Here is a 21,387-nt window from a genome sequence, read left to right on the forward strand (position 1 = left end):
AGAGCACTGCTGCTGATATCTGATTGTTTGTCCCTCACATAGGATTCCAGAACACTTCTGCAAGTGTCTGAATGTTTGTTCCTCAGATAGGTTTCCAGAACACAGTAGCTGGGTTCTGAGTGTTTCTCCCTCACATAGTATTCCAGAACACTGCTGCTGGGTTCTGAGTGTTTGTCCCACACATATGATTCGAGAACACTGCTGCTGGGTTCTAAGTGTTTGTCCCTCACATAGGACTCCAGAACACTGCTGCTGGATTCTGAGTTTTTGTCCCTCATATAGGATTCCAGAACACCGCTAAGAGGGCCTGAAGGTTTTTCCCTCACACAGTATTCCAGAACACTGCTGCGAGGGTCTGAATGCTTTCCCCTCACTAAGGATTCCAGAACACTGCTGCTGGATTCTGAGTCTTTGTCTCTCATTTAGGATTGCAGAACATTGTTACGATCTTCTGAATATTTGCCCCTCAGATAGGATTCCAGAACACAGTGGCTGGGTCATGAGTGTTTGTCCCCCACATAGGATTCCAGAACACTGCTACGAATTTCTGAATGTTTCTCACTCACAAAGGATTCTAGAATACTGTTGCTGAGTTCTGAGTTTTTGTCCCTCACATAGGATTCCAGAACACTCCTGCTGCGTTCTGAGTGTTTGTCCTTCACATGGGATACCAGGACACTGCTGTGAGAGTCTGAATGTTTTTCCATCAGAAACGATTCCAGAACACTGCTGCTGGGTTCTGAGTGTTTGTCCCTCACATAGTATTCCAGAGCACTGCTGCTTGTTTTTTAGTGTTTGTCCCTCACATAAGATTCCAGAATACTTCTACAAGTGTCTGAATGTTTGCCCCTCAGAGAGGATTCCAGAACACAGTGGCTGTGTTCTGAGTGTTTGTCCCACACATAGTATTTCTGGACACTGCTACGAATTTCTGAATTTTTGTCTCTCACATAAGATTTCAGAACACTGCTGCTGGATTCTGAGGGTTTGTCCCTCACATAGGATTACAAAACACTGCTGCTGGGTTCTGTTTGATTTTCCCTCACAAAGATTCCAGAACACTACTATGACGGTCTGAATGTTTTTCCCTCACAAAGGATTCCAGAACACTGCTGCTGGGTTCCGTTTCTTTGTCCCATATAAAGGAGTCCAGAGCACAGCTTCTGGTTTCTAAGTGTTTGTCCCTCACATGGGATTCCAGAACAGTGCTACGAACTTCTGAATCTTTGTGGATCACACTGTATTCCAAAACACTGCTGCTGGTTTCTGAGTGTTTGTCCCTCACATAGGATTCCAGAACACTGCTGCTGGGTTCTGAGTGTTTGTCCCTCACATAGGATTCCAGAATCCTGCTACGAGCATCTGAATGTTTTTCCTTCAGAAAGGATTCCAGAATACTGCTACTCGGTTCTGTTTGTCCCTCACAAAGGATTCCAGACCACTGTTACGAGGGTCTGAATGTTTTTCCCTCACAAAAGATTCCAGAACACTGTTGCTGGGTTCTGTGTGTTTGTCCGTCATATAGGACTGCAGAACCCTGCCACGAGGGTCTGAAAGTTTGTCCCTCACATAGGATTCCAGAACACTGCTAGGAGGGTCTGAATGTTTTTCTCTCACAAAGGATTCCATAGTACTGCTGCTGGTTTCTTAGTTTGTCCCTCACACAGTATTCCAGAACACTTCTACGATGGTCTGAATATTTATCCCTCAGATAGGATTCCAGTACACAGTGTCTGCTTTCTGAGTGTTTGTAGCTCACATAAGATTGAAGAATAATGCTGCTGGGTTCTGAGTGTTTGTCCCTCACATAGGATTCTAGAACTCTGCTGCTGGGTTCTGAGTGTTTGTCCCTCACATAGGATTCCCAAAACTGATACTATGGTCTGAATGTTTGTCCATCACAAAGGATCGCAGAACACTGATGCTGGTATCGAAATGTTTGTCCTTCACATAGGATTCCAGAACACTGCTTCGAGGTTCTGAATGTTTGTCCCTCACAACGGATTCTAGAACACTACTGCTGGTTTCTCAGTGTTTGTCACTCACACAGGATTCCAGAGCACTGCGGATGGGTTCTGAATGTTTGTCCCTCACATGGGATTTAGAACACTGCTGCTGGGTTCTGAGTATTTGTCCCTCACATACGATTCCAGAAAACTGCTACTAGGTTCTGAATGTTTATCCCTCACAAAGGATTCTAGAACACTGCTACTGGATTCTGAGTGTTTGAGCCTCACAAAGGATCCTAGAACACTCCTGCTGGGTTCTGAGTGTTTGTCCCTCACATAGGAGTCCAGAACATTGCTGCTGGGTTCTGAGTGTTTTTCCCTCACTTAACATTCCTGAACACTGCTGCTGGGTTCTGAATGTTTGTCCCTCGCTTACAATTCCGGAACACTGCTACGAGGGTCTGAATGTTTATCCCTCACAAACGTTTCCAGAACACTGCTACTGGGTTCTGAGTGTTTGTCCCTCATATTGGATTCCAGAACAATGCTACGAGGTTCTCAAAGATTTTCCCTCATGTAGGATTCCAGAACACCGGTACGAGGGTGTGAATGTTTTTCCCTCCCAAAGGATTCCAGAACACTGCTGCTGGCTTCTGAGTGTTTGTCCCTCATATAGGATTCCAGAACACTGCTACGAGGGGCTGAATGTTTTTCCCTAAAAAGGATTGCAGAACACTGCTACAGGGTTCTGTTTGTTTGTCCCTCACAAAGGATTCCAGAGTACTGAGGCAGATTTCTTAGTGTTTGTCCCTCACATATGATTCCAGAACACTTCTACGAAGTTCTGAATGTTTGTCCCTCAGATGGGATTCTAGTACAAGTGGCTGGTTTCTCAGAGATTGTCCCTCACATAGGATTGCAGAACAACGCTGCTCGGTTCTGAGTGTTTGTCCCTCACATTGAATCCCAGAACACTTCTGCGAAGTTTGAAAGTTTCTCGCTCACATGGGATTCCAGAACACTGCTGCCGGGTTCTGAGTGATTGTCCCTCAGATAGGATTCCAGAACACTGCTGCAGGTATCGGAGTGTTTTTCCCTCACATAGGATTCCAGATCACTGCTTTCAGTTTCCGAATGCTTGTCCTGCACAAAGGTTTCTAGAATACTGCTGCTGGTTTCTGAGTGTTTCTCACTCACATAGGATTCCAGAACACTGCTGCTGGGTTCTGAGTGTTTGTCCCTCACATGGGATTGCAGAACACTGCTGCTGGGATCTGAGTGTTTGTCCCTCACATGGGATTCCAGAACACTGATACGAGAGTCTGAATACTTTTCCCTCACAAAGGATCACAGAATACTGCTAGGAGGGTCTGAATGCTTTTACCTCACAAAGGATTCCAGAGCACTGCTGCTGGCTTCTTAGAGTTTGTCCCTCTCATAGAAATCTAGAACATTTCTACAAGGGTCTGAATGTTTGTCCCTCAGATAAGATTCCAGTACACAGTGGCTCGGATCTGAGTGTTTCTCCCTCACATTGGATTCAAGAACACTGCTGCTGTGTTCTGAATTTTTGTCCCTCACATAGGATTCCAGAACACTGCTGCTGGGTTCTGCTTCTTTGTCCCACACAAAGGTTTCCAGAGCAACGCTGCTGGTTTCTGAGGGTTTGTCCCTCACATAGGATTCTGGAACACTTCCACGAGTGTTTGAATATTTGTCCCTCAGATAGGATTTCATAACACAGTGGCTGGGTTCTAAGTGTTTCTCCCTCACAAAGGATTCCAGAACACTGCTGCTGGGTTCTGAGTGTTTGTCCCTCACTTAGGATTCCAGAACACTGCTACGAAGGCCTGAATGTTTTTGTATCACAAAGGATTCCAGAACACTGCTGCTGGGTTCTGAGTGTTTGTCCCTCACAAGGGATTCCAGAACACTTCTACGATTGTCTGAATGTTTTTCCCTCAGTTAGGATTCCAGAACACAGTGGCTGGGTTCTGAGTGTTTGTCCCTCAAATAGGATTCCAGAACTCTGCTGCTGGGTCTGAGGGCTTGTCCCTCACATCGGATTCCAGAAGATTGCTGCTGGATTATGAGTGTTTGTTACTTACATAGGATTCCAAAACACTGCTGCTGGGTTCTGTATGTTTGTCCCTCACAAAGGATTCCTGAGCACTGCTGCTGGCTTTTGATTGTTTGTCCCTCACATAGGATTCCAGAACACTTCTTCGAGTGTCTGAATGTTTTCCCTCATATAGGATTCCAGAACACAGTGGCTGGGTACTGTTTGTCCCTGAGAAAGGATTCTATCACACTACTGCTGGGTTCTGAGTGTTTGTCCCTCACATAGGATTCCGGAACTCTCCTGCTGGGTTCTGAGTGTTTGTCACTCACATAGGATTCCAGAACACCTCTCCTGTGTTCTGAGAGTTTGTCTCTCACATAGGATTCCAGAACACTGATGCTGGGTGTGACGGTTTGTCCCTCACGTAGGATTTCAGAACACTGCTGTTGGGTTATGAGTGTTTGTCACTCACATAGGATTCCAAAACACTGCTGCTGGGTTCTGTGTGTTTGTCCCTCACGAAGGATTCCTGAGCACTGCTGCTGGTTTTTGAGTGTTTGTCCCTCACATAGGATTCCAGAACATTTCTATGAGTGCCTGAATGTTTGTCCCTCGGAAAGGATTCCAGAGCACAGTGGCTGTGTTCTGAGTATTTGTCCCCCACATATGATTCCAGAATTCTGCTAGGAATATCTGAAGGTTTGTCGCTGACATAGGATTTCAAAACATTGCTGCTGGGTTATGAAGGTTTGTCACACACATAGGATTCCAGAAAACTACTATGAGTTTCTGAATGTTTGTCCATCACAAGGATTCTAGAAAACTGTTGCTGGGATCTGAGTGTTTGTGCTTCACATAGAATTCCAGATCCGTGCTTCGAGGTTCTGAGTATTTCTCCCTCACAGTGGATTCTATAACACTACTGCTTATTTCGGAGGGTTGGTCACTCACATGCGATGCCAGAATACTGCTGCTGGGTTCTGAGTGTTTGTCCCTTACATGGGATTCCAGAACACTGCTGCTGGGTTCAGAGTGATTGTCCCTCACATACGATTCCAGAACACTGCTAAGAGGCTCTGAATGTTTGTCCTTCACAAAGTATTCAAGAACACTGCTGCTGGGTTCTGAGTGTTTGTCCCTCATGTGGATTTCCAGAACACTGCTGCTGGGTTCTGAATGTTTGTCCCTCTCATAGGATTCCAGAACACTGCTGCTGGGTTCTGAGTGTTTGTCCCTCAGATGGGATTCCAGAACACTTCTACAAAGTTCTAAAACTTTGTCGATCACACAGGATTCCAAAACACTGCTGCTGGGTTCTGAGGGTTTGTCCCTCACATAGGATTCCAGAACACTGGTACGAGGGTCTGAATGTTTGCCCATCACGAAGGATACCAGAACACTGCCGCTGGGTTCTGAGTGTTTGTCCCTCTCAAAGGATTCCAGAGCACTGCTGCTGGTTTCTGAGTGTTTGTCCCTAACATAGGATTCCAGAACACTTCTACAAGTGTCTGAATGTTTGTCCCTCAGATAGGATTCCAGAACACAGTGGCTGGGTTCTGAGCGTTTGTCCCTCACATAGGATTCCAGTACACTACTCCTGGGTTCAGAGTGCTTGTCCCTCACATACGATTCCAGAACACGGCAACGAGGTTCTGAAGGTTTTTCCATCACCAAGGATTCCAGAAACCTTCTGCTGTGTTCTCAGTGTTTGTCCCTCACATAGGATTACAGAACACTTCTGCTGGGTTCTGAGTGTTTTTCCCTCACCTAGGATTCCAGAACACTGCTGCTGGGATCTGAGTGTTTGTCCCACACATAGGATTTCAGAAGAATGCTTCAACGGATTGAATGTTTGTCCCTCACAAAGGATTGTAGAACACTGCTCCTGGGTTCTGAGTGTTTGTCACTCACATAGGATTCCGGAACACGGCTGCTGCGATCTGATTGTTTGTCCCTCACATACGGTTCCAGAACACTTCTTCGAGTTTCTGAAGGTTTGTCACTCACAAAGGATTCTGGAACACTGCTGTTGGGTTCTGAGTCTTTGTCACTCACATAGGATTCCAGAACACTGCTACGAAGTTCTGAATGTTTGTCCTTCACAAAGGATTCTTGAACATTGCTGTGGGGTAGTGAGTGTTTGTCTCTCACGAAAGATTCTAGAACACTTCTGCAGGGTTCTTTGTGTTTGTCCCTCACATAGGATTCCACAACGCTGCTGCTGGGTTCCGAGTGTTTGTCCTTCACACAGGATTCCAGAGCACAGCTCCAAGGGTCTGAATCTTTGTCCCTCACTTAGCACTCCAGAACACTGCTGCTGGTTTGTGAGTGTTTGTCCTTCACATAGGATTCCAGAACACTTCTGCTGGGTTGTGAGTTTCTGTCCCTCATATAGGACACCAGAACACTGCTGCTGTGTTTTGTGTGTTTGTCCCTCACATATCATTCCAGAACACTGCTGCTGATTTCTTAGTGTTAGCCCCTAATGTACGATTCCAGAACACTGCTGCTTGATTCTGAGGGTTTGTTCCTCACATAGAATTCCAGAACACTACTTCGGAGTTCTGAGGATTTGCACCTCACATAAGATTCCAGAACACTGATACGAGGGTCTGAATGTTTGTCCCTTACAGAGCACTCCAGAACAGTGTTATGAGGGTCTGAATGATTGTCCCTTACATAGGATTCCAGAACACTGCTGCAGGGTTCTGAGTGTTTGTCCCTCACATAGGATTCCAAAAGAATGCTCTCAGTGTCTAACTGTTTGTCCCTCACAAAGGATTCCAGAATACTGCAGCTGGCTTCTGAGGGTTTGTCCCTCACATAGAATTCCCGAGCACTGCTGCTGGTTACTGAGTGTTTGTCCCTCACATAGGACTACAGAACACGGCTTCTGTTTTCTGAGTGTTTGTTCCTCAAAGAGGATTTCAGAACACTGCTACGAGGGTCTGAATGTTTCTTCCTCACATAGCATTACAGAACAGTGCTATGAGTGCCTGAATGTTTGTCCCTCACAAAGGATTTTAGAACACTGTTGCTGGGTTCTGAGGGTTTGTCCCTCCCATAGAATTCCAGAACACTGCTGCTGGGTTATGGGTATTTGTCCCCGACATAGAATTCCAGAACACTGCTGCTGGGTTCTGATTGTTTGTCCCTCACATAGGATTCCAGAACACTTCTGCTGGGTTGTGAGTGTTTGTCACTCACATAGGATTCCAGAACACTTCTGCTGGGTTCTGTGTGTTTGTCCATCATGTAGGATATACGAACACTGCTGCTGGGTATTTAGTGTTTGTCCCTCACATAGGATTCCAGAACACTGCTGCAGGTTTCTGAGTGGGTTCTGAGTGTTCGTCCCTCACACAGGATTCCAGAACACTGCTGCTAGATTCTTAGGGTTTGTCCCTCACGTAGAATTCCAGAACTTTGCTGCTGGTTCTGAGGGTTTGTATCTCACAGGATTCCAGAACACTGCTACGAGCGTCTGAAAGTTTGTCCCTCATGTAGCATTCCAGAACAGTGCTATGAGGGTCTCAATGCTTTTCCCTCACATAGGATTCTGGAACACTGCTGCAGGGTTCTCAGAGTTTGTCCCTCACAGGATTCCAAAACAATGCTCCAAGGGTATGAATGTTTGGCCTTCACAAAGGATTCCAGAACACTGCTGCTGGGTTCTGAGTGTTTGTCCCTCACTTAGGGTTCCAGAACACTACAGCTGGGTTCTGAATGTGTGTCCCTCACTTAGGGTTCCAGAACACTACAGCTGGGTTCTGAGAGTTTGTCTCTCACCTAGGATTCCAGAACACTGCTGAGATTGTCTGAATGTTAGTCCCTCACAAATGATTCCAGAACACTGCTGCTGGGTTCAGAGTGTTTGTCCCTCACATAGGATTCCAGAATACTGCTACTGTTTTCTGATTGTTAGTCCTTCACATAGGATTCCACAACACTGCTACGAGGGTCTGAATGTTTGGCCCTCACATAGGATTCCAGAACACTGCTGCTGGTTTCTGAGTGATTGTCCCTCACATAGGATTCCAGAACACTGCTGCTTGGCTCTGGGGGTTTGTCCCTCACATAGGATTCCCTAACACTGCTGCTAGGTTCTGAGTGTTTGTCCTTCACATATAATTCCAGAACACTGCTGCTGGGTTCAGAGGGTTTGACCCTCACATAGGATTCCAGAATATTGCTAGGAGGCTCTGAATGTTTGTCCCTCACAAAGGTTTCCAGAACACTGCTGCTGGGTTCTGAGTGTTTGTCCCTCACATAGGATTCCAGAAATCTGCTACAAGGGATAAAAGCTTGTCTCTCACAAAGGATTGCAGAACACTGCTGCTGGGTTCTGAAGGTTTGTCCCTCAAATAGGATTCCAGAACACTGCTGCTGGGTTCTGAGTGTTTTTCCCTCACATTGGATTGCTGAACCCTGCTGCTGGGTTCTGAGTGGTTTGTTCCTCACATAGGATTCCAGAAAACTGCTGCTGGGATCTGAGGGCTTGTCTCTGTCATTGAGTTCCTGAAAACTGCTGCTGGGTTCTGAGGGATTGTCCCTCACATAGTGTTGCAGAATACTGTGGGGACCATCACCTCCCTCAGCAGCTGCCACTGCAGCTCTGGGATCCAAGAGCACGATGTAAAAGCCGCCGCCAGATGGAGCCCGATAACGGTCGCGAACGTCAGCAAGACAGATCCGGACGGGAGGGTAGCCCGTGGACGGCAAAAGCGAAACCATGAGTTGAGAAGCTCTTCCCGAGGCCGAAAACGCGGACCTTCTCCCCCAACCCTACAGAAACGTCCGCAAGACGTGTCTCTGCATCGACCGCGACAGAGTCAGAAGACAACCCACGGCGTCTGGGTGTTTGGAGATGCATCTCGGAGGGAGGGAGGGAGAAAGAACAAACCAAGTACTCGGTCGCGGGTCGCTGCGGACACAGAGAGAGGCAGAATGCATATGCTCTTCCAGAATAAACACAGAGACAGACAGAGGAAGAGAAATAGGGAGGGAGGGAGAGAGGGAGGGAGGGAATGGAGAAAAGAAACAGATGGTGAAAGGTAAGGAGGGAGGGAAGGGAGCAGGGAGCAGGGAGGGAGGGAGGGAGGAAGAAAATGGAGAAAAGAGAGATAATTTTAAAAAGGTAGATACAGAAAGAAAACTTTTTAAACATTCAATTTTTAAAAGAGAGATGGAAAGGAAAGAAACATGAAAAAGAGAGAAAGAATGAGGAAAGAAATGAAGGAAAGAAGGGAAAAAGGAACAGGAAAGAAAAAAGAAGGAAAGAGGGAATGAAAGAGAAATAAACTATGAAAGAAAAAAGAACAGAAAGAGAGAAAGAAGGAAACGAAGGGAGGACGAAAAACGTAAAGAAGGAGAGAAGGAAGAAAGGAAGAAAGAAAAACAAAGGAGAGAAAGAAATAAAACAGAGATAAAGAAATATACTTATTTATTCATAAATATAGGTACAACACTTTTTATATATAAACATAAATGTATTTATCTACAATCATTTCTTTATATAGCAATGTACATTTATTTATATATAATAAATATCTGTTATATAGAAGTATATTTCTCTATAACAGATACATATTTATTATATATAAGTATATTTCTATATAATAAATATGTATTTATTATATACAAATATATTTATGTGTATGTAAATATAAACATTTTTATTTATATATAACTATAAAAATATTTTTATTTATAAATAAAAGTAAATACATAGAAATGAAACAAATAAAAAATACAATAAACTCAGTAAATAGGCTGGGTGCGGTGGTTCACGCCTGTAATCCCAGCACTTTGAGAGGCCGAGGTGGGCGCATCACTTGAGGTCGGGAGTTGGAGACCAGCCTGGCCAACATGGTGAAATCCCATCTCTACTAAAAATACAAAAATCAGCCAGGCGTAAGGGTGCATCCCCGTAATCCCAGCTACTCAGGAGGCTGAGGCAGGAGAATCGCTTGAACCTGGGAGGTGGTAGGTGCGGTGAGCCAAGATCACGCCATTGCACTCCAGCCTGGGAAACAAGAGTGAAGCTCTGTCTCAAGAAGACGAAAGAGAGAGAGAAAAAGAAAGAAAGAAGAAAGAAAGAAAAAGAAAGAAAGAAAGAAAGAAAGAAAGAAAGAAAGAAGAAAGAAAGAAAGAAAGAAAGAAAGAAAGAAAGAAAGAAAGAAAGAAAGAAGAAAAGAAAGACAGAAAGGAAAGAAAGAAAGAAAGAAGGAAAAAGAAAGAAAGAAAGAAAGAAAGAAAGAAAGAAAGAAAAAGAAAGAAAGAAAGAAAGAAAGAAAGAAAGAAAAAGAAAGAAAGAAAGAAAAGGCAAGGCAAGGCAAATCCACCTGCTTTCACTACATCTGTGGAGAATCAGGAAAGTCCCCACCAAAAACAAGGCCTAAAGTGGAGCTGCCATCTGTAAAACCCGAGAAGAGTCCACGCGGGTTAAAGACAAGAAGAAAGACAAGGAAACAACTGACCAAAGAGAAGAACAATCTGTCCCAGCCAAGGTCTGTCTCCTGAGGTTGTTTGGGCAACCACGGAATCGGACGGAGGGAGGGCAGGCCTCTGAGACTCCGTTTCAAAAAATAAATCAGGATAATAAAATAAAATTAAGTTAAAAAAAGAAATTACGTATAATTCCTAACGTGTTTGATGCCTCAAAAGGTGAGAGTCATGTGTGTATGTCACGGTGGGGTTGTTTTCTTTTTTCCCGGAAACTCACTTTTTAATTATTTTGTTTCATTTCATATTTATTTTCATTTTTTTTGAGACGGAGTCTCGCTCTGTCGCCCAGGCTGGGGTGCAGTGGTGCGATCTCCGCTCACTGCAACCACCGCCTCCCAGGTTCAAGTGATTCTCCTGCCTCAGCTCGGCCTCCCGTGTAGCTGGGATTACAGATGTACAGCACCGTGCCCAGCTAATTTTCTGTATTTTGAGGAGAGACGGGATTTCACCATACTGGCCCTGCTGGTCTGACCGCCTCGTGATCCACCAGCCTTGGCCTCCTAAAGTGCTGGGATGACAGGCTTGAGCCAACGCGCAGGGCCTATTTATTTTTATTTTATTTTATTTTATTTTTATTTATGTATTTATGTATTTAATTTTTTTGAGACGGAGTTTTGCTCTTGTTGCTCAGACGCGAGTGCGATGGCACGATCTCGGCTCACCGCAACCTCCATCTCCCAGGTTCAAGCAATTCTCCTGCCTCAGCCTTCCCAGCAGCTGGGATTATAGGCATGTGCCACCACACCCGGCTAATTTTGTGTTTTCAATTGAGACGGGATTTCTCCATGTTGGTCAGGCTTGTCTCCAACTCCCGACTTCAGGTGATGCGCCCACCTCAGCCTCCCAAAGTAATGGGATGACAGGCATGAGCCACCGCGCCCGGCCTATTGTATTGTATTAACTTATTTTATTTATGTATTTACTTTTATGTTATTTAATTTATTTATTTGTTTGTTTTTGCCTGATCAAAGGTCAATCAGACCCAGTCGTCAAAGTGGTGATTTCCTAGGCAACAAGGGAGGGAGGAACTTGGAGGTGGGGGGCGGGGGCGTTGGAGAAGACACAGTTGCCCCAGGATGTGCGCAGGCGGCCTGGTGCTTCCTTCCTCTGTCAGACCTCCGTTTTCAGAGTAACTGTGGCCGCTAGGTGAGGCCGACGTCAGCCAATAAGAGCGTCAGCCCAGAATGAATTGGGATCCCCTGGGTGGGGGGAAGGATGGAGGCCCCCACATCACAGTGTGTCACCGCGCCTTCCCAGGAGATCCCCATAACTAATCGACCAGGGCCCCTGGGGGGGCACAGCCTAAGTCCCCACCCATCCACCCATTGGATCATCTGGAACTTCCATCCAGAGAGCAGAGACCGACTAGGAATTCTCTCAGTCAAGGTCCAAACGGAAAAGAATCACTGGCACAGACATCAGGACTAAGGCAATTTCTAAAAGACCGGTTTCTGTGTTTTGGGTGAATCCGTGTATTTCTGTATCACAAAATGACTTATTTTAAATGTTACAATTTTTCTCCTCCTTACGTGTACGTTCCTGTGATAGACAGACCAGGGGACTCCTCAGCTCAGAGTCCATGAGGCCAGAAGCTGACGTCCTAAATTTCTATTTAGAATGAATTTCAACACGCCGGCCAAACTCTCTGCCGCGAAACTGTTGGGAAGACAAGGGGTGGGGGAAGGGGGGAAGCCGGGTGCGGTAGGCTCACGCCTGTCATCCCCGCACTTTTGGGAGGCCAAGGGCAGGTGGATCCCTCGATCCAAGCCTTGGCAACGTGGTGAAACCTCGTCTCAAAAAAAATACAAAAACTAACTGGTTTCATAACCTGGATTCAAAGTTAATAAATAGATAAATAGGCCGGGGGCGGTGGCTCACGCCTGTCATCCCAGCACTTTGGGAGGCCGAGGCGGATGGATTGCGGGGTCAGGAGATTGAGACCATCCTGGCTACTGCAGTGAAACCCCGTCTCTACTCAAAATACAAAAAGTTAGCCAGGCGAGGTGGCAGGCGCCTGTAGTCCCAGCTACTTGGGAGGCTGAGGCAGGAGAATGGCGTGAACCTGGGAGGCAGAGCTTGCAGTGACCTGAGATCGCGCCGCTGCACTCCAGCCTGGGCAACAGAGCAAGAGTCTATCTCGAAAATAAATAAATAAATAAATAAATAATACTAAATAAATAAATAGATTAAAATTGAAAACAAACAAACAAAAAATGTAGCCGGCCGGGTGCGATGGCTCACGCCTGTCATCCCAGCACTTTGGGAGGCCGAGGTGGGCAGATCAACTGGGGTCGCCAGTTCGAGACCAGCCTGACCCACATGGAGAAATGCCGTCTCTACTAACAATACAAAATCAGCCGGGTGTGGTGGCCCATGCCTGTAATCCCAGCTACTCAGGAGGCTGAGGCTGGAGAATTGCTTGAACACGGGAGGTGGAGGTTGTGGTGAGCCGAGATGGTGCCATTGCACTCCAGTGTGGACACCAAGAGTGAAACTCCATCCCCCCCAACCAAAAAAAAAATTAAGTGCTCTATTCTGTTATTTTTGCTTCCTACCCTGAGAAGAACATAATACAGCTGTCTGTCTGCCTGCCTGCCTGTCTGCCTGCCTGCCTGTCTGCCTGCCTGCCTGCCTGCGACAGGGCCTCACTCTGCCTTTCACCCAGACTGGAGTGCAGTGACACCATTATGGCTCACTCACTGCAGCCTCAACCTTCCCAGGGTTAGGCAATTCCCCAAGGGATCCTACGGCCTTGGCCTCCCAAAGTGCTGGGGTTACAGGCGTGAGCCACCAGCACCCGGCCTGAGTTAATACATCTGGTCTCACTATGTTTTCCTATTCTCCTTGGTTGTGGAGCTGTCACTAGTCAAGACTCGTGAATTTCTTCAAGGCAGTGCATTTCGGGGAGATGCCATAGTGGGGCTCAATACCTGAGGTGTTGCACTTGTTTGTGGACCAGAACTTTGTGTTTTTGCAGGAATTGGAGTTACCTCTGGGCTATTACCCCTCTGAGATCAGACAGACTGTGTTCCACTTTGGCCGATTCTGGCAACAGACTTTTTTGAAGGGGCTCCAGTGGATGGCACGTCAATTACAGAAGGTGTCTAATACTAGTGTAGTTTTGTAAATAGGATCCATCTCCAGGACTTGGGGTTTCTAATGGCAAAATCCCAACACTTGGGGTTAGTGGACTAACAGCTGCTCGTCCTCCTAATAAACTTCGACCAGTTTTTGGTTTATTTTGAACCTGTTTAGATAATACGGAAGTCCCTGTTCCCAGTGGGACAGTATCAGGTGAAATCACAGCTGAATCAATAGAAGACACAGGGGAATCTCTATTCAAGGAGTACTTTGAATTGGAATATTATAAATTCAATCTGTTTAATTTGATTGTGTCCTGGGGTGTTTCTGTAAGAACCATCTCAGGCTGTCTGTGACATAAACTATGATGAGGTACTTGTGTGGTGCAACAGTTGGGCAGACAGTTGCTAAAGTTCTGTAAAGATATGAATTTAAATGTTTGGTCAGGATCTGGCTTTTCACCTATTTCACATAATGATTCAAAGGGATACCAGAGGAAAGGCTTTAAACTAAGGCTCTCTTGGTCACATTCTGATCCTTTGGCCAGCTGATCTGTCTTGCAATATGCACATCCCAACAATGAAAGAGTAAAGCAAGCTGAATCACCAAACTCAGTAACAATATCATCATGGTTTTTCTGCTTATTAAACACTCCACCCAATAAGATTTGTTCCCCTTCTGCAAGCTTGCTGAGATCAACACAACATTTTGCAAGCAGGTATTTGCATTGCGGTGTAGTACAACTGTGTCCTTTCAAGAGTCTATATGCTCTATAGGCCTTTCCTGAGCGGTAAGAACAGGTCGCCAGTAAAAACAAGGCTTCTTCTGAGTGTACTTCTGCATAAAGGCATTCTGCGAGGAAAACCGCATCTCGGTAAGCATAGAGGTTTAGTGCTTGCCATATAGCAGCCTGGATGGGTTCCTGCAGCACCGTCTTCCTCAAGGCTCAGGCCCACTTTCTGCAGTGCCTCAGGCACCCCCCTCCCCAACCCCGTAGCGGCTCCGGACCGGCTCATTTAAAGTCACCAGTGACCGTTACCTGGGGATGGGGAAGGCCAAGCCAGAATGACTTCTTTATCCTGCCGACTCTGGAAAACCCGGCCCCTTGTGATCCATTGCAAACCTAGAGTCACCTCGTGTTTGGAACACGGATCTGCTCCCAAGCTCAGTGGGGGGATGTGAGAGATGTGGCATGTAGGACGAAGGACTCTCTTCCTTCTGATTTGGTCTGCACAGTGGGGCCTAGGGCTGGAGCTCTCTCTGTGCAGACCGCTGACTCCTTCTACCTTGGGTTCCATCGGCCCCATCCTGGAACACGGGCCTTGGCAGATTCTGTCACTTCCTGGACCTTAAGTCGCTGTCAGAAACCCCACTTGTGCTCGGATGCCCCAAATGACTGTGGCTCGCACCTCTCTGGAGACATTGGAAATCTCTCCTCTATGCGCGGCCACCTAAAACCACAGGAGCTCGGGACACACGTGCTTTCGGGAGAGAATGCTGAGAGTCTCTTGCCGACTCTCTCTTGAATTCTTCATGGGTGTGTGGTTAAGGCAAATTTATCCCTCATATGATCAGAAGAACAATGTAAGATAGTTTATATCTGAAAGGAAAAAAATCTTTATATGGTTCTGAAAGCCTAAATCATTAACAACTTAGATAATAATTAGCATAAAAATACACAAACATGCTCTCTTCCTAGCAGTAAGTACACAGTAACAACAGAATCGAAGCATGTGGCTATGTGCATGTTTATATTTCAAGATGCAGAGTACTCTATTCCTCTTCTGTGCCTTTTCTAGATAGCACAATTCCTCATGAATCTAAGTGCAGCCATAGGATGGATTAGGGTGACCTGCCATTTGTATGCAACTGATCTCTATTTTCGAAGTAATTAATGTAAAAATATATTTTTAAAAGATAATTTCAAATTTCAGGGCAAACTAGAATGGTTTCACCCCTTTTCTTTGTAACATTTTTTTCTAAGGTTGGAAAAGTAAGGTAGGCTTTAGTACGATTTTCAATAATAAGTTTTCAAAGTGAGATGCAAAATGGTGGTGCCAACACATTTCAAGTCTGCTACATTTTGAATACACTTATTGGAGAAAAGACCTTCTCATCATTTTTTTCTTATAGGAAAGGAAATAACATGTACAGTTGACCCTTAAGCAACACGGAGGTTTGGGTGCTAGCCCCCCTGCACAGTAGAAAATCCACTATAACTTTGACTCCCCCAAAACTTAACTACTAATAGCCTACTGTAAGCCTTACAAATAACACAAGCAGTCAATTAACACATATTTAATATGTTATATGTCTTATATACTGTATTCTTAACAAACATGCCAGAGAAAAGAAAAAGAAAACCATAGGAAAATATATTTACTAGTTATTAAATGGAAGTAGATGATCAAACAGGTCTTCATCCTCATCCTTTTCATGGGCAGGGTGTGGAGAAGGATGTAGAATTGTTGGTTTTCCTAAGTGGACCTGCACAGTTCAAACCCTTGTGGTGCAAAGGCCAACTGTATAGCCATTGAATAGCAATTTATTTTTAGAAATTAACCTCACTAAAATACTCTTAGAGGGATGCCAAGAAAAAAAAGAATAAGTATTTTTGGTTCATCTATTTCATTATTTCATTTCATTTCCTCATTTCATCATTTCATTTCCTCATTTCATCATTTCATTTCATGTCATTTCATCTTTTCATCATTTCATCATTTCATTTCAACATTTCATCCCATCATTTCATCTCATCATTCCATTTCATTTCATTCTTTCATTTCATTTCATCATTTCATTTCACCATTTCATCTCACCATTTCATTTCATTTCATCATTTCACTTCATCTCATCATTTCATCATTTCATCTCCTGATTTCATTTCATCTCATTTCATTTCATCTTTTCATCCCGTCATTTCATCATTTCATCAATTCATCATTTCATTTCATCATTTCATCATTTCACTTCATCATTTCATTTCATCATTTCATATCATTTCATCATTTCATCTTTTCATTTCATTTCACTTCATCATTTCACTTCATTTCATTTCATCATTTCATATCATTTCATCATTTCATCTTTTCATCATTTCACTTCATTTCATCATTTCACTTAATCATTTCATATCATTTCATCATTTCATTTAATCATTTCATCTTTTCATTTCATTTCATCATTTCATTTGACTTCACCATTTCATTTCATCATTTCATGTCATTTTCTCATTTCATCATTTCATTTCATTTTATCCTTTTGTCATTTCATCTCATAATTTCATCCTTTCATTTCATCATTTCATCTCATCATTTCATTTCATCATTTCATCATTTCCTTTCACCATTTCACTTCATCTCATCATTTCATATCTTGATTTCATTTCATCTCATCATTTCATTTCATCTTTTCATCTGGTCATTTCATTTAATCATTTCATTTCATTTCATCTTTTCATCTCGTCATTTCATTTCATCATTTCATTTCATCAATTCATCATTTCATCATTTCATTATTTCATCATTTCATCATTTCACTTCATCATTTCATTTCATTTCATCATTTCATATCATTTCTTCATTTCATCATTTCATCTTTTCATTTCATCATTTCATCATTTCATTTCATCACTTCATTTCATCACTTCACTTCATCATTTCATTTCATTTCACCATTTCATCATTTCATCATTCCATTTCATCATTTCATCATTCCATTTCATCATTTCATCATTCCATTTCATCATTTCATTTCATTTCATCATTTCATTTCTTCATTTCATCATTTCATTACGTTTCCTCATTTCATCATTTCATTTCATTTCATCATTTCATTTCATCATCTCATCATTTCATTTCTTCATTTCATTTCATTTCAGTGATACATGTATTTAAGTGCTAATGTGATGCCCAGGAGACACCCTATTCCCCTTTGTAAAACACCTCCTTCAACAAAAGGCAACCTCTCATGGCTGGCTAAGTCTACAGGGATACCAGCCTCTCTTCAACCACCCAATTTGATTTAGAACCTCAAACAGCACCTCAGTTTCATAAAAACCTAAAACATAAACACAACACTTGGTTGTAAGTGAGCCAACAGTTTCTTGTCTCTTTCTCTGCTCAAGGCTTAAGGCTGTGTCTCCCCAACCACGTTCAGTGGAAGAAAAGATCCCCTGGACAAATAAGTTTGAGAACTGTTGTTGCAGGAGTTCTCAGAACCTTTAAAACACAAATCCTCATCCACAGGGATCTTCAGGAGGGAGATAGCTGATGCAGCACAACTTTCTTTCACAGGAGCATCTTGCAGAATACAGTATGAGATACAGAAAGGCACATTGAGTCTTTTTAATGGCCCCGGCCTTGGTGGGGGTGGGGTAGGAGCTCTCCAGATAGCATCTAATGAGTAGGAACATTCAGGTGGCTTTTTTTTTCCTTATTGGCAAAACTGTGTGTGCACCATGAATGAAGCTGGTCTCCCTTATCCATATCAATACTAAACCCAAATTAATTGGCTAAATTGGGACTCAACACCTCCAGGAGCCACGTGGAAGAAAGCCCCACCACACTTTAAAGTAGCTTACCTCATCATATTTGAGGAAAGCAAAACGCTTATGACCAGTATGCTGCTAATACAAGTCTACAGATAATGCTGTATGAAAAATTATTTTTCCCAATCATAGCTGGCATAGTCCACAGTTTGCTGGCATAGTCCACATTTTGCATTACACTTTCCCCCCTTTTTTTAAATTTTAAACACAGGTATTTTTCTCTTCTTTTTTTAAATTTTAATTTAATTATACAAGACGGAGTCTCAGTATGTTGCCCAGGCTGGTCTTGAACTCCTGAGCTCAAGCGATACATCTGTCTCCACCTCCCAAAGTGCTGAGATTACAGGCCTGAGACACTGTGTCCGGCCTTAAACGCAAATCTTAATTCATTCTTACAATTATCCTGAGGTTAGAAAAATGGAAGGGGAAGGAAAATGGCAAGCAGGTAGGCTGACTTTGGCTTCATTATTTGGAAGGACAGTTTGCTCGGTTAAAACACACTACTGCCCACAAAGGCCAAGACAACAGAAAAATACAGACTTATATAAATAGATTTTATATGTGACAGCAGTTTGAATGGAGACTTTTTCAATGCAAATGACAAACAGCTGTGCTTGGGAATAAATGACAACGAATTTTTTTATCTCAACAGCTGTCCTGAGAGCACATCTCTACATCTCTACCTGCATTCTGGAATCAGGGAGAAAGCCAAAATGGACGACAAGACACTAGATCAGCCGTGTCCAACCCTTTGACTACAAGGACTTTTCTGCCTATCTGTGGTGGTGGGTATCATGAAAATTATGCACAAACCTATTTTTTTTAAGCTCATCAGCTATCGTTAGCATTAGTGTATTTTATGTGTGGCCCAGGAGCATTCTTCTTCCAATGTGGCCCTGAGAAGCCAAAAGACTGGACACCTGTGCACTAGATCAAAAGGCTACTCCTTCTGGAAGCAATTGTAAAGGATTTCTGACATTATGTTGACATGAAAACCAATGGATAGTGGGACAGAATGCAAAATCTTCAAGAATTTTTCTTGTTGGTTTTTTTTTTTTTTTTTTTTTTTTTTTTTCTGAGTCAACGTCTTGCTCTGTGGCCCAGGCTGGAGTACACTGGTGAGATCACAGCTCAGTGCAGGCTCAAGTGCTCCTCCCGCCTCAGCCACAGTAGTAGCTGGGACTACAGATACGCACAACCACCCCTGGCTAATATTTTATTTTTTGTAGAGACGGGGTCTCACTATATTGTCCAGGTTGGTCTCAAACTCCTTGACTCAAGGGATCCAGGACAGGATAACAGGTGTGAGCCACCACACCTGGCCATGTGCATGAACCTTTAAGACAAACACAAGGCCCCACAAAAGTTAAGGTTTTCCCACCTGATTTCCAGGGGATCTTTTGGTGCAAGGATGAGAAGCCCTTAAAAGTACACAGACAACTCCAAAGATTCAAGAGAGTTCATTGGGGCTGAGCCAGCCCACTAGGCAGACTGACCTTCAAAAACGGCCCACCCATGACATACACCAGATGGCTCTCCAGTCCTCAGGGTCCCTAAAGTACTGGACAGAGCTACGAAAACAAACCCATCTGCTTCTTCCTGCAGGAAACCCCTTGAGGTCAAGACCCCACAATCAGATGAGGATGGAGTGGCTCACCCTCAGTCAACAGGCCAGACTCAAGGTGGTATAATGTCTTAACCAAGGGTATGGGACTCCAGGTCTGACTCCCAACTCGGTTCTCCTTTAATAACCACACTTTGTTAATTCTCCTTAACAGACAATTCCTGTCAAGTCAGTTCTCCCTCAGGCCTTCGGTTTCCTCACCTACAAGATGAGAGGGCTGGACCAGATGGAAATTCGGGGGGTAAGAGGATGTCCGCGTGCAGCCCACCCCGCCCACGGGTCCCTGGAGCCTCCATCCCAGTTCCCACCATGCACCCGCCCCACAAATCCTGCCCAAGGTGAGGGCTGGTCCCGGGTCCTCTGGCTGCCGCATCAGCGAGTGCAGGAGGGAGGAGAAGCCTCCAAGCGTGTGACGCGGGCTCAAGGATGCAACTCGGCCAGGAGTGAACTGGGGCCCCGAGGGAGGTGTCCGGTCCGCTCCTGGAGCCCAACTCGGGTCCCCGACCCTCTTACCTCCACGGTCGGCATCTCCTGCTGGGTGAGGTCGTTGGACACAGCGCACTTGGTGCGCAGCCCGCGCAGGCTGCCAATGGAGATGCGGATGAGCTTCTGGAGCTGCCCGCACTGCTGCAGCGCCCGGCTGGCAGCGGCCCCTGCGCCACCCTCCGCGGTCACCGCATCACCCCCGCCACCGCCCTCCTTCTTCTCTCCCATCGCCGCCAGGCGCAGCGCCGCTCTATGCAGCCTGCAGCGGCCGCGGCGGGGAGCCAGGGGCGCGGGCGTCTAGGCAAGGAAACACCTGAGCCGGGAGAGCTGGACCAGGAGCGCCCCTCAGCGCTGCCTGAGCCAGGACGCCGGTAGAGCTGGCAGCCGAGTCTGCCAATCCCGCCCTCAGACCCGCGGCGGTGGGGGCAATAAGCCGCGGCGGCGTGGGAAAAAGCCGCGGTGACGGGGGCAAAAAGCCGCGGCGACGGGGGCAAAAAACCGCAAAAACCGCGGCGGCGGGGACAAAAAGCCGCAAAAAGCCGCAAAAAGCCGCAAAAAGCCGCAAAAAGCCGCAAAAAGCCGCAAAAAGCCGCAAAAAGCCGCGGCGGCGGGGGCAAGAAGCCGCTGCGGCAAAAACCTGCGGCGGCGGTGACAAAAAGCCTCGGCGGCGGGGGCAAATAGCAGCAAAAGGCCTCGGCGGCGGGGGCAAAAAGCCGCAAAAAGCCTGGGCGGCGGGGGCAAAAAGCAACGGAGGCGGGGGCCGAAAGCTGCGGCGGCAGGGGGGTGGGGGCAAAAAGACGCGAAAAGCCTCTGCAGCCGGGGAAAAAGCCGCGGGGGCGGGGGCAGAAAGCAGCCGCAGCGGGGGCAAGAAGCCGGGAGGCAAAAACCCGCGTTGGCCGGGGCAAAATAGTGGAAATGGGGTAGAAGGCCAGCACAGCTTGGCATTCCTGGAGTGTGATGTGGAAGGAAAAGTGCAGCGGAAGACAAAAAAAGATGTAAGTAGACTTGACTCAGTGCAGCTAAGAACCCAGATGTTATCTTGATGTTATCTATCAGCTAATTTTTTGTATTTTAATAGAGAAGGGGTTTTACCACGTTGGCCAGGATGGCCTCGATCTCCTGACCTCAT

General features: G+C 45.3%; 2 pseudogenes; one reads left to right on the forward strand and one right to left on the reverse strand.

Moving 5' to 3' along the window:
• Positions 1 to 13,532: 13,532 nt before the first annotated feature.
• On the reverse strand, positions 13,533 to 18,189 carry LOC134761224 (cell division cycle protein 27 homolog; annotated as a pseudogene).
• Positions 18,190 to 19,980: 1,791 nt separating this feature from the next.
• On the forward strand, positions 19,981 to 21,168 carry LOC129052773 (spidroin-1-like; annotated as a pseudogene).
• The last annotated feature ends 219 nt before the right edge of the window (positions 21,169 to 21,387 follow it).

This window comes from Pongo abelii, chromosome 23 (assembly GCF_028885655.2).
Source record: "Pongo abelii isolate AG06213 chromosome 23, NHGRI_mPonAbe1-v2.0_pri, whole genome shotgun sequence".
Taxonomy (NCBI): domain Eukaryota; kingdom Metazoa; phylum Chordata; class Mammalia; order Primates; family Hominidae; genus Pongo; species Pongo abelii.